Source organism: Eumetopias jubatus, unplaced genomic scaffold (genome assembly GCF_037043125.1).
Source record: "Eumetopias jubatus isolate StellerSeaLion01/CBP00866 unplaced genomic scaffold, mEumJub1_p1.0 scaffold_124, whole genome shotgun sequence".
In the NCBI taxonomy this organism is placed as follows: domain Eukaryota; kingdom Metazoa; phylum Chordata; class Mammalia; order Carnivora; family Otariidae; genus Eumetopias; species Eumetopias jubatus.
This window is the reverse complement of record NW_028274930.1, coordinates 213840-227294: the sequence shown is the minus strand read 5'-3', so window position 1 is coordinate 227294 and position 13455 is coordinate 213840.

Here is a 13455-nt window from a genome sequence, read left to right as displayed (position 1 = left end):
TGCGGCAGAACGCAGGACTCAACTCCCCACTTGTTTCAGGAAAGCAGGCCTGCACTTCTGCCGGCAGCTCTAATTGCTAGCGAAGAAACTGGAAGCAGGACCCGTGTGGAGAAACCGTGCTTTAGCTAGCGCCGACCTCTCTGAGGGAGGAAGGCGTGTATAGTGAACCGTGTGTGAGAGCCTCAGGCACGGCTAGCGTTCGTAAAAGCGAGGGAGAAGCAGGCCGGTGCGGAAGACAGGCACCCGTCCCTCGTCTCTTGCTACCTGAAGCTCACACCAACCCTCGAGGTCTGGTTGGAACTCTCAGTGTTCAACCCTGCCTTGAAAGAAACGAGCTCATAAGGAAGCCTACTTTCCCCTCACCGAGCCTGTCCTCAGCGCGGCCTCCTTCTCAACCGTGCTGGTGTGCGAATCTGGGGAGTGGATCCCGGCAGAACTTCCAGGGAGAAAGAGGCAGTGGGCCCAAGGCACCTCTCGACTCAACTCCTATTTCGCGAGCAGGCCTGTGAAGGAAGGCTGCTCTGGAACACACTGTTGTTTGGGGACGAGAGCAGAGCTTAACCATGTGTGTCTGGAATCCTTATGGACCCAGCCACTTACCACGAGGAATCCAAGAGCTAGAGGTACCGAAACTTAGATTGCAATGCTCGTCTTGAAGGTGGAAGGATTTGACAGGGTTCGAGGACGAGAGACTCGGGAACGGTTCCCGTCCGTCACACAGAGTGAGAAACAGGAGCGTGCAGCAGGCAGCTCTCACCCTCCTCTTGTTTCATGAAGCCACTCGCCTGGCCCCGTGTGTGCGTGCAGGTATAAAGGCAGCCACTCCCCTCGAACAGACAACCCTGGAGGGAACCCGTTCTCCCTCTTCAAGTAACCTTTCCTGAGACTGCAGGGCCTTGGCCGCGAGAGCGTGTGGGAGCTCCGCCAGGGCTTCTGGAAGCATATCCTGAGGGAGACTTGGGATGGGCAGAAGGCAGAACACGACTCGCCCCTTGTCTCAGGAAGCCAGCCCTGCGGCCCCGCTTTGCCTGGAGGTCTGATGGCTAGCTGACTTACTCAAAGAAGCAGCAGTGTAGAGGGACCGGGTGGTAGCTACACTAGCGTCACTCTTGCTGCCGGTGGAAGCTCTTCGAGTGGGTGTGCGTGAAAGGCAGGGCAATGATCCCATCTTCCCGGCGTGCGTGAGCGAGAGCACTGCAAGTGAGTCCCAAACGTTTCCTGAGTGAGACTCTGGCTGCGGCAGAACGCAGGACTCGACTCCCCGCTTGTTTCAGGAAAGGCACCTCTGCTTTCAGGTCTAATTGCTAGCGAAGGAATTCGAAGCACGACCCGTGTGTAGAAACTCTGCTTTAGAAACTGACGACCTCGCTGAGGGAGGAAGCCGACTCCTGTGTACCGTGGGTGAGAGCCTGGCGCACGGTTCCCGTTCAGAAAAGCGAGGGAGAAGGAGGCATGTACGGAGGGCAGACATCCCTCGGCCCGGCTCTTGCTACCTGAAGCTCACACCACCCCTCGAGGTGTGGTTGGAACTCTCAGTGCTCAACCCTGCCTTGAAAGAAACAAGCTCATAAGGAAGCCTAATTTCCCCTCAAGGAGCCTCTGCTCAGAGCGGCCTCCATGTCAACTGTGCTGGTGTGCCAACCTGGGGAGGGGATCCCGGCAGAACTTCCAGGGAGAAAGAGGCAGTCGGCCCAAGGCACCTCTCGACTCAACTCTTAGTTCGCGGGCAGACCTGTGAAGGAAGGCTGCTGTGAAACACCCTCTTCTTTGGGGAGCAGAGCACAGCTGAACCCTGTGTGTCTGCAATCCTTACGGACCCAGCCACTGAACACGAGGAATCCAAGCGATAGAGTTACCGAAACAGCTTGCATTGCTCGTCTTGAAGCTGGAGGGATTTGACAGGGTTCGAGGACGAGAGACTCGGGAACGGTTCACGACCGTCACACCGAGTGAGAAACAGGAGCGTGCAGCAGGCAGCTCTCACCCTCTTGTTTCATGAAGCCACTCGCCTGGTCCTGAGTGTGCGTGCAGGTATAAAGGCAGCCGCTCCCCTCGAAGAGACAACCCTGTAGGGAACCCGTTCTCCCTCTTCAAGGAGCCTTTCCTGAGACTGCAGACCCTTGGCCGCGAGGGTGTGTGGGAGCTCGGCCAGGGCTTCTGGAAGCATATTCTGAGGGAGACTTGGGATGGGGCAGAAGGCAGAACACGACTCGCCCCTTCTCTCAGGAAGCCAGCCCTACGGCCCCGCTTTGCCTGGAGGTGTGATGGCTAGCTGACTTACTCAAAGAAGCAGCAGTGTAGAGGGACCGGGTGGTAGCTGCACTAGCGTCACTCTTGCTGTCGGTGGAAGCTCTTCCAGTGGGTGTGCGTGAAAGGCAGGGCAATGATCCCATCTTCCCGGGTGCGTGCGTGAGAGCACTGCAAGTGAGTCCCACACCGTTTCCTGAGTGAGACTCTGGCTGCGGCAGAACGCAGGACTCGACTCCCCGCTTGTTTCAGGAAAGGAGGCCTGCACTTCTGCCGGCAGTTTTAATTGCTAGCGAAGAAACTCGAAGCAGGACCCGTGTGGACAAATCGTGCTTTAGCTAGCGCCGACCTCTCTGAGGGAGGTAGGCGGGTACAGTGTACCGTGTGTGAGAGCCTCGCGCACGGCTCCCGTTCAGAAAAGCGAGGGAGAAGGAGGCAGGTGCGGAGGGCAGGCACCCCTCGGCCCGGCTCTTGCTACCTGAAGCTCACACCACCGCTCGAGGTGTGGTTGGAACTCTCAGTGCTCAAACCTGCCTCGGAAGAAACAAGCTCATAAGGAAGCCTACTTTCCCCTCACGGAGCCTCTGCTCAGAGCGGCCTCCATGTCAACTGTGCTGGTGTGCCAACCTGGGGAGTGGATCCCGGCAGAACTTCCAGGGAGAAAGAGGCAGTGGGCCCAAGGCACCTCTCGCCTCAATTCCTATTTCGCGAGCAGACCTGTGAAGGAAGGCTGCTGTGAAACACCCTCTTGTTTGGGGAGCGGAGCACAGCTGAACCCTGTGTGTCTGCAATCCTTACGGACCCAACCACTGAACACGAGGAATCCAAGGGATAGAGTTACCGAAACTTAGCTTGCATTGCTCATCTTGAAGCTGGAGGGATTTGACAGGGTTCAAGGACGAGAGACTCGGGAACGGTTCCCGTCCGTCACACAGAGTGAGAAACAGGAGCGTGCAGCAGGCAGCTCTCACCCTCCTCTTGTTTCATGAGGCCACTCGCCTGGCCCCGTGTGTCCGTGCAGGCATAAAGGCACCCACTCCACTCGAACAGGCAACCCTGGAGGGAAACCCTTCCCCCTCTTCAAGTAGCCTTTCCTTCAGACTCTAGGCCCTTGGCCGCGAGGGTGTATGGGAGCACGGCCAGGGATTCTGGGGCATATTCTGAGGGAGACTCGGGATGGGGCCGAAGGCGGAACACGACTCCCCCCTTGTCTCAGGGAGCCGGCCCGGCGGCCCCGCTTCCCTTGAGGTTTGAGGGCTAGCGGACTTACTCGAAGAAGCAGCTGTGTAGAGGGACCGTGTGGAAGCTAGACTAGCGTCACTCTTGCTGAGGGTGGAAGCTCTTCCAGTGGGTGTGCGTGAAAGTCAGGGCAATGATCCCACCGTCCCGGGATGCGTGCGTGAGAGCACTGCAATGAGTCCCAAACTATTTCCTGAGTGAGACTCTGGCTGCGGCAGAACGCAGGACTCGACTCCCCGCTTGTTTCAAAAAGCAGGCCTGCAATTCTGCCGGCAGCTCTAATTGCTAGCGAAGAAACTCGAAGCAGGACCCGTGTGGAGAAACCGTGCTTTAGCTAGCGCCGACCTGTCTGAGGGAGGAAGGCGGGTACAGTGTACCGTGTGTGAGCGCCTCGCGCTCGGCTCCCGTTCGTAAAAGCGAGGGAGAGGCAGGCTGGTGTGGAAGGCAAGCACCCCTCGACTCGGCTCTTGGTACATGAAGCGCACACGACCCCTCGAGGTGTGGTTGGAACTCTCAGTGCTCAACCCTGTCTTGAAAGAAACAAGCTCATAAGGAAGGCTACTTGCCCCTCACCGAGTCTCTCCTCAGCGCAGCCTCATTTTCAACCGTGCTGGTGTGTCAACCTGGGGAGTGGATCCCGGCAGAACTTCCAGGGAGAAAGAGGCAGTGGGCCCAAGGCACCTCTCGACTCAACTCCTATTTCGCGAGCAGGCCTGTGAAAGAACGCTGCTCTGGAACACACTGTTGTTTGGGGAGGAGAGCACAGCCGAACCATGTGTGTCTGGAGTCCTCTTTAGGAACCCAGCCACTTACCACGAGGAATCCAAAGCTAGAGTTACCGAAACATAGCTTGCATTGCTCGTCTTGAAGCTGGAGAGTTGTGACAGGGTTCGAGGATGAGAGACTCGGGAACGGTTCCCGTCCGTCACACAGAGTGAGAAACAGGAGCGTGCAGCACGCAGCTCTCACCCTCTTCTTGTTTCATGACGCCACTCGCCTGGCCCCGTGTGTGCGTGCAGGTATAAAGGCAGCCGCTCCCCTCGAACAGACAACCCTGGAGGGAACCCGTTCTCCCTCTTCAAGTAGCCTTTCCTGAGACTGCAGGCCCTTGGCCCCGAGGGTGTGTGGGAGCTCGGCCAGGGCTTCTGGAAGCATATTCTGAGGGAGACTTGGGATGGGGCAAAAGGCAGAACACGACTCGCCCCTTGTCTCAGGAAGCCAGCTCTACGGCCCCGCTTTGCCTGGAGGTGTGATGGCTAGCTGACTTACTCAAAGAAGCAGCAGTGTAGAGGGACCGGGTGGTTGCTACACTAGCGTCACTCTTGCTGTCGGTGGAAGCTCTTCCAGTGGGTGTGCGTGAAAGGCAGGGCAATGATCCCATCTTCCCGGGTGCGTGCGTGAGAGCACTGCAAGTGAGTCCCACACCGTTTCCTGAGTGAGACTCTGGCTGCGGCAGAACGCAGGACTCGACTCCCCGCTTGTTTCAGGAAAGGAGGCCTGCACTTCTGCCGGCAGTTTTAATTGCTAGAGAAGAAACTCAAAGCAGGACCCGTGTGGAGAAATCGTGCTTTAGCTAGCGCCGACCTCTCTGAGGGAGGTAGGCGGGTACAGTGTACCGTGTGTGAGAGCCTCGCGCACGGCTCCCGTTCAGAAAAGCGAGGGAGAAGGAGGCAGGTGCGGAGGGCAGGCACCCCTCGGCCCGGCTCTTGCTACCTGAAGCTCACACCACCGCTCGAGGTGTGGTTGGAACTCTCAGTGCTCAAACCTGCCTCGGAAGAAACAAGCTCATAAGGAAGCCTACTTTCCCCTCACGGAGCCTCTGCTCAGAGCGGCCTCCATGTCAACTGTGCTGGTGTGCCAACCTGGGGAGTGGATCCCGGCAGAACTTCCAGGGAGAAAGAGGCAGTGGGCCCAAGGCACCTCTCGCCTGAATTCCTATTTCGCGAGCAGACCTGTGAAGGAAGGCTGCTGTGAAACACCCTCTTGTTTGGGGAGCGGAGCACAGCTGAACCCTGTGTGTCTGCAATCCTTACGGACCCAACCACTGAACACGAGGAATCCAAGCGATAGAGTTACCGAAACTTAGCTTGCATTGCTCCTCTTGAAGCTGGAGGGATTTGACAGGGTTCAAGGACGAGAGACTCGGGAACGGTTCCCGTCCGTCACACAGAGTGAGAAACGGGAGCGTGCAGCAGGCAGCTCTCACCCTCCTCTTGTTTCAGGAGGCCACTCGCCTGGCCCCGTGTGTTCGTGCAGGCATAAAGGCACCCACTCCACTCGAACAGACAACCCTGGAGGGAAACCGTTCTCCCTCTTCAAGTAGCCTTTCCTTCAGACTCTAGGCCCTTGGCTGCGAGGGTGTATGGGAGCACGGCCAGGGATTCTGGGGCATATTCTGAGGGAGACTCGGGATGGGGCCGAAGGCAGAACACGACTCGCCCCTTGTCTCAGGGAGCCGGCCCGGCGGCCCCGCTTCCCTTGAGGTTTGAGGGCTAGCGGACTTACACGAAGAAGCAGCTGTGTAGAGGGACCGTGTGGAAGCTAAACTAGCGTCACTCTTGCTGAGGGTGGAAGCTCTTCCAGTGGGTGTGCGTGAAAGGCAGGGCAATGATCCCATCGTCCCGGGGTGCGTGCGTGAGAGCACTGCAAGTGAGTCCCAAACTATTTCCTGAGTGAGACTCTGGCTGCGGCAGAACGCAGGACTCGACTCCCCGCTTGTTTCAAGAAAGCAGGCCTGCACTTCTGCCGGCAACTCTAATTGCTAGCGAAGAATCTCGAAGCAGGACCCGTGTGGAGAAACCGTGCTTTAGCTAGCGCCGACCTGTCTGAGGGAGGAAGGCGGGTACAGTGTACCGTGTCTGAGACCCTCGCGCTCGGCTCCCGTCCGTAAAAGCGAGGGAGAGGCAGGCTGGTGCGGAAGGCAAGCACCTCCCGACTCGGCTCTTGCTACCTTAAGCTCACACCAGCCCTCGAGGTGTGGTTGGAACTCTCAGTGCTCAACCCTGCCTTGAAAGCAACAAGCTCATAAGGAAGCCTACTTTCCCCTCACCGAGCCTCTCCTCAGCGCAGCCTCATTTTCAACCGTGCTGGTGTGCCAACCTGGGGAGTGGATCCCCGCAGAACTTCCAGGGAGAAAGAGGCAGTGGGCCCAAAGCACCTCTCGACTCAACTCCTATTTCGCGAGCAGGCCTGTGAAAGAAGGCTGCTCTGGAACGCCCTCTTGTTTGGAGAAGAGAGCACAGCTGAACCCTGTGTGTCTGGAATCCTTAGGGACCCAGCCACTTACCACGAGGTATCAAACGATAGAGTTACTGAAACTGAGCTTGCATTGCTCGTCTTGAAGCTGGAGGGATTTGACAGGGTTCGAGGACGAGAGACTCGGGAACGGTTCCCGTCCGTCACACACAGTGAGACACAGGAGCGTGTAGCAGGCAGCTCTCACCCTCCTCTTTTTTCATGAGGCCACTCGCCTGGCCCCGTGTGTGCGTGCAGGCATAAGGGCAGACACTCCCCTCGAACAGACAACCCTGGAGGGAACCCGTTCTCCCTCTTCAAGTAGCTTTTCCTGAGACAGCAGGCCCTCGGCCGCGAGGGTGTGTGAGAGCATGGCCAGGGCTTCTGGAAGCATATTCTGAGGGAGACTCGGGATGGGGCAGAAGGCAGAACACCACTCGCCCCTTGTCTCAGGAAGCCAGCCCTGCGGCACACCTTTGCCTGGAGGCCTGATGGCTAGCCGACTTACTCGAAGTGGCAGCAGTGTAGACGGACCGTGTGGGCGCTAGAGTAGCGTCACTCTTGCTGCCGGTGGAAGCTCTTCCAGTGGGTGTGCGTGAAAGGCAGGGCAATGATCCCATCTTCCCGGGGTGCGAGCGTGAGAGCACTGCAAGTGAGTCCCAAACCGTTTCCTGAGTGAGACTCTGGCTGCGGCAGAACGCAGGACTCAACTCCCCACTTGTTTCAGGAAAGCAGGCCTGCACTTCTGCCGGCAGCTCTAATTGCTAGCGAAGAAACTGGAAGCAGGACCCGTGTGGAGAAACCGTGCTTTAGCTAGCGCCGACCTCTCTGAGGGAGGAAGGCGTGTATAGTGAACCGTGTGTGAGAGCCTCAGGCACGGCTAGCGTTCGTAAAAGCGAGGGAGAAGCAGGCCGGTGCGGAAGACAGGCACCCGTCCCTCGTCTCTTGCTACCTGAAGCTCACACCAACCCTCGAGGTCTGGTTGGAACTCTCAGTGTTCAACCCTGCCTTGAAAGAAACGAGCTCATAAGGAAGCCTACTTTCCCCTCACCGAGCCTGTCCTCAGCGCGGCCTCCTTCTCAACCGTGCTGGTGTGCGAATCTGGGGAGTGGATCCCGGCAGAACTTCCAGGGAGAAAGAGGCAGTGGGCCCAAGGCACCTCTCGACTCAACTCCTATTTCGCGAGCAGGCCTGTGAAGGAAGGCTGCTCTGGAACACACTGTTGTTTGGGGACGAGAGCAGAGCTTAACCATGTGTGTCTGGAATCCTTATGGACCCAGCCACTTACCACGAGGAATCCAAGAGCTAGAGGTACCGAAACTTAGATTGCAATGCTCGTCTTGAAGGTGGAAGGATTTGACAGGGTTCGAGGACGAGAGACTCGGGAACGGTTCCCGTCCGTCACACAGAGTGAGAAACAGGAGCGTGCAGCAGGCAGCTCTCACCCTCCTCTTGTTTCATGAAGCCACTCGCCTGGCCCCGTGTGTGCGTGCAGGTATAAAGGCAGCCACTCCCCTCGAACAGACAACCCTGGAGGGAACCCGTTCTCCCTCTTCAAGTAACCTTTCCTGAGACTGCAGGGCCTTGGCCGCGAGAGCGTGTGGGAGCTCCGCCAGGGCTTCTGGAAGCATATCCTGAGGGAGACTTGGGATGGGCAGAAGGCAGAACACGACTCGCCCCTTGTCTCAGGAAGCCAGCCCTGCGGCCCCGCTTTGCCTGGAGGTCTGATGGCTAGCTGACTTACTCAAAGAAGCAGCAGTGTAGAGGGACCGGGTGGTAGCTACACTAGCGTCACTCTTGCTGCCGGTGGAAGCTCTTCGAGTGGGTGTGCGTGAAAGGCAGGGCAATGATCCCATCTTCCCGGCGTGCGTGAGCGAGAGCACTGCAAGTGAGTCCCAAACGTTTCCTGAGTGAGACTCTGGCTGCGGCAGAACGCAGGACTCGACTCCCCGCTTGTTTCAGGAAAGGCACCTCTGCTTTCAGGTCTAATTGCTAGCGAAGGAATTCGAAGCACGACCCGTGTGTAGAAACTCTGCTTTAGAAACTGACGACCTCGCTGAGGGAGGAAGCCGACTCCTGTGTACCGTGGGTGAGAGCCTGGCGCACGGTTCCCGTTCAGAAAAGCGAGGGAGAAGGAGGCATGTACGGAGGGCAGACATCCCTCGGCCCGGCTCTTGCTACCTGAAGCTCACACCACCCCTCGAGGTGTGGTTGGAACTCTCAGTGCTCAACCCTGCCTTGAAAGAAACAAGCTCATAAGGAAGCCTAATTTCCCCTCAAGGAGCCTCTGCTCAGAGCGGCCTCCATGTCAACTGTGCTGGTGTGCCAACCTGGGGAGGGGATCCCGGCAGAACTTCCAGGGAGAAAGAGGCAGTCGGCCCAAGGCACCTCTCGACTCAACTCTTAGTTCGCGGGCAGACCTGTGAAGGAAGGCTGCTGTGAAACACCCTCTTCTTTGGGGAGCAGAGCACAGCTGAACCCTGTGTGTCTGCAATCCTTACGGACCCAGCCACTGAACACGAGGAATCCAAGCGATAGAGTTACCGAAACAGCTTGCATTGCTCGTCTTGAAGCTGGAGGGATTTGACAGGGTTCGAGGACGAGAGACTCGGGAACGGTTCACGACCGTCACACCGAGTGAGAAACAGGAGCGTGCAGCAGGCAGCTCTCACCCTCTTGTTTCATGAAGCCACTCGCCTGGTCCTGAGTGTGCGTGCAGGTATAAAGGCAGCCGCTCCCCTCGAAGAGACAACCCTGTAGGGAACCCGTTCTCCCTCTTCAAGGAGCCTTTCCTTCAGACTCTAGGCCCTTGGCCGCGAGGGTGTATGGGAGCACGGCCAGGGATTCTGGGGCATATTCTGAGGGAGACTCGGGATGGGGCCGAAGGCGGAACACGACTCCCCCCTTGTTTCAGGGAGCCGGCCCGGCGGCCCCGCTTCCCTTGAGGTTTGAGGGCTAGCGGACTTACTCGAAGAAGCAGCTGTGTAGAGGGACCGTGTGGAAGCTAGACTAGCGTCACTCTTGCTGAGGGTGGAAGCTCTTCCAGTGGGTGTGCGTGAAAGTCAGGGCAATGATCCCACCGTCCCGGGATGCGTGCGTGAGAGCACTGCAATGAGTCCCAAACTATTTCCTGAGTGAGACTCTGGCTGCGGCAGAACGCAGGACTCGACTCCCCGCTTGTTTCAAAAAGCAGGCCTGCAATTCTGCCGGCAGCTCTAATTGCTAGCGAAGAAACTCGAAGCAGGACCCGTGTGGAGAAACCGTGCTTTAGCTAGCGCCGACCTGTCTGAGGGAGGAAGGCGGGTACAGTGTACCGTGTGTGAGCGCCTCGCGCTCGGCTCCCGTTCGTAAAAGCGAGGGAGAGGCAGGCTGGTGTGGAAGGCAAGCACCCCTCGACTCGGCTCTTGGTACATGAAGCGCACACGACCCCTCGAGGTGTGGTTGGAACTCTCAGTGCTCAACCCTGTCTTGAAAGAAACAAGCTCATAAGGAAGGCTACTTGCCCCTCACCGAGTCTCTCCTCAGCGCAGCCTCATTTTCAACCGTGCTGGTGTGTCAACCTGGGGAGTGGATCCCGGCAGAACTTCCAGGGAGAAAGAGGCAGTGGGCCCAAGGCACCCCTCGACTCAACTCCTATTTCGCGAGCAGGCCTGTGAAAGAACGCTGCTGTGGAACACACTGTTGTTTGGGGAGGAGAGCACAGCCGAACCATGTGTGTCTGGAATCCTCTTTAGGAACCCAGCCACTTACCACGAGGAATCCAAAGCTAGAGTTACCGAAACATAGCTTGCATTGCTCGTCTTGAAGCTGGAGAGTTGTGACAGGGTTCGAGGATGAGAGACTCGGGAACGGTTCCCGTCCGTCACACAGAGTGAGAAACAGGAGCGTGCAGCACGCAGCTCTCACCCTCTTCTTGTTTCATGACGCCACTCGCCTGGCCCCGTGTGTGCGTGCAGGTATAAAGGCAGCCACTCCCCTCGAACAGACAACCCTGGAGGGAACCCGTTCTCCCTCTTCAAGTAGCCTTTCCTGAGACTGCAGGCCCTTGGCCCCGAGGGTGTGTGGGAGCTCGGCCAGGGCTTCTGGAAGCATATTCTGAGGGAGACTTGGGATGGGGCAAAAGGCAGAACACGACTCGCCCCTTGTCTCAGGAAGCCAGCTCTACGGCCCCGCTTTGCCTGGAGGTGTGATGGCTAGCTGACTTACTCAAAGAAGCAGCAGTGTAGAGGGACCGGGTGGTTGCTACACTAGCGTCACTCTTGCTGTCGGTGGAAGCTCTTCCAGTGGGTGTGCGTGAAAGGCAGGGCAATGATCCCATCTTCCCGGGTGCGTGCGTGAGAGCACTGCAAGTGAGTCCCACACCGTTTCCTGAGTGAGACTCTGGCTGCGGCAGAACGCAGGACTCGACTCCCCGCTTGTTTCAGGAAAGGAGGCCTGCACTTCTGCCGGCAGTTTTAATTGCTAGAGAAGAAACTCAAAGCAGGACCCGTGTGGAGAAATCGTGCTTTAGCTAGCGCCGACCTCTCTGAGGGAGGTAGGCGGGTACAGTGTACCGTGTGTGAGAGCCTCGCGCACGGCTCCCGTTCAGAAAAGCGAGGGAGAAGGAGGCAGGTGCGGAGGGCAGGCACCCCTCGGCCCGGCTCTTGCTACCTGAAGCTCACAACACCGCTCGAGGTGTGGTTGGAACTCTCAGTGCTCAAACCTGCCTCGGAAGAAACAAGCTCATAAGGAAGCCTACTTTCCCCTCACGGAGCCTCTGCTCAGAGCGGCCTCCATGTCAACTGTGCTGGTGTGCCAACCTGGGGAGTGGATCCCGGCAGAACTTCCAGGGAGAAAGAGGCAGTGGGCCCAAGGCACCTCTCGCCTCAATTCCTATTTCGCGAGCAGACCTGTGAAGGAAGGCTGCTGTGAAACACCCTCTTGTTTGGGGAGCGGAGCACAGCTGAACCCTGTGTGTCTGCAATCCTTACGGACCCAACCACTGAACACGAGGAATCCAAGCGATAGAGTTACCGAAACTTAGCTTGCATTGCTCCTCTTGAAGCTGGAGGGATTTGACAGGGTTCAAGGACGAGAGACTCGGGAACGGTTCCCGTCCGTCACACAGAGTGAGAAACGGGAGCGTGCAGCAGGCAGCTCTCACCCTCCTCTTGTTTCATGTGGCCACTCGCCGGGCCCCGTGTGTTCGTGCAGGCATAAAGGCACCCACTCCACTCGAACAGACAACCCTGGAGGGAAACCGTTCTCCCTCTTCAAGTAGCCTTTCCTTCAGACTCTAGGCCCTTGGCCGCGAGGGTGTATGGGAGCACGGCCAGGGATTCTGGGGCATATTCTGAGGGAGACTCGGGATGGGGCCGAAGGCAGAACACGACTCGCCCCTTGTCTCAGGGAGCCGGCCCGGCGGCCCCGCTTCCCTTGAGGTTTGAGGGCTAGCGGACTTACACGAAGAAGCAGCTGTGTAGAGGGACCGTGTGGAAGCTAAACTAGCGTCACTCTTGCTGAGGGTGGAAGCTCTTCCAGTGGGTGTGCGTGAAAGGCAGGGCAATGATCCCATCGTCCCGGGGTGCGTGCGTGAGAGCACTGCAAGTGAGTCCCAAACTATTTCCTGAGTGAGACTCTGGCTGCGGCACAACGCAGGACTCGACTCCCCGCTTGTTTCAAGAAAGCAGGCCTGCACTTCTGCCGGCAACTCTAATTGCTAGCGAAGAATCTCGAAGCAGGACCCGTGTGGAGAAACCGTGCTTTAGCTAGCGCCGACCTGTCTGAGGGAGGAAGGCGGGTACAGTGTACCGTGTCTGAGACCCTCGCGCTCGGCTCCCGTCCGTAAAAGCGAGGGAGAGGCAGGCTGGTGCGGAAGGCAAGCACCTCCCGACTCGGCTCTTGCTACCTTAAGCTCACACCAGCCCTCGAGGTGTGGTTGGAACTCTCAGTGCTCAACCCTGCCTTGAAAGCAACAAGCTCATAAGGAAGCCTACTTTCCCCTCACCGAGCCTCTCCTCAGCGCAGCCTCATTTTCAACCGTGCTGGTGTGCCAACCTGGGGAGTGGATCCCCGCAGAACTTCCAGGGAGAAAGAGGCAGTGGGCCCAAAGCACCTCTCGACTCAACTCCTATTTCGCGAGCAGGCCTGTGAAAGAAGGCTGCTCTGGAACGCCCTCTTGTTTGGAGAAGAGAGCACAGCTGAACCCTGTGTGTCTGGAATCCTTAGGGACCCAGCCACTTACCACGAGGTATCAAACGATAGAGTTACTGAAACTGAGCTTGCATTGCTCGTCTTGAAGCTGGAGGGATTTGACAGGGTTCGAGGACGAGAGACTCGGGAACGGTTCCCGTCCGTCACACACAGTGAGACACAGGAGCGTGTAGCAGGCAGCTCTCACCCTCCTCTTTTTTCATGAGGCCACTCGCCTGGCCCCGTGTGTGCGTGCAGGCATAAGGGCAGACACTCCCCTCGAACAGACAACCCTGGAGGGAACCCGTTCTCCCTCTTCAAGTAGCTTTTCCTGAGAGAGCAGGCCCTCGGCCGCGAGGGTGTGTGAGAGCATGGCCAGGGCTTCTGGAAGCATATTCTGAGGGAGACTCGGGATGGGGCAGAAGGCAGAACACCACTCGCCCCTTGTCTCAGGAAGCCAGCCCTGCGGCACACCTTTGCCTGGAGGCCTGATGGCTAGCCGACTTACTCGAAGTGGCAGCAGTGTAGACGGACCGTGTGGGCGCTAGAGTAGCGTCACTCTTG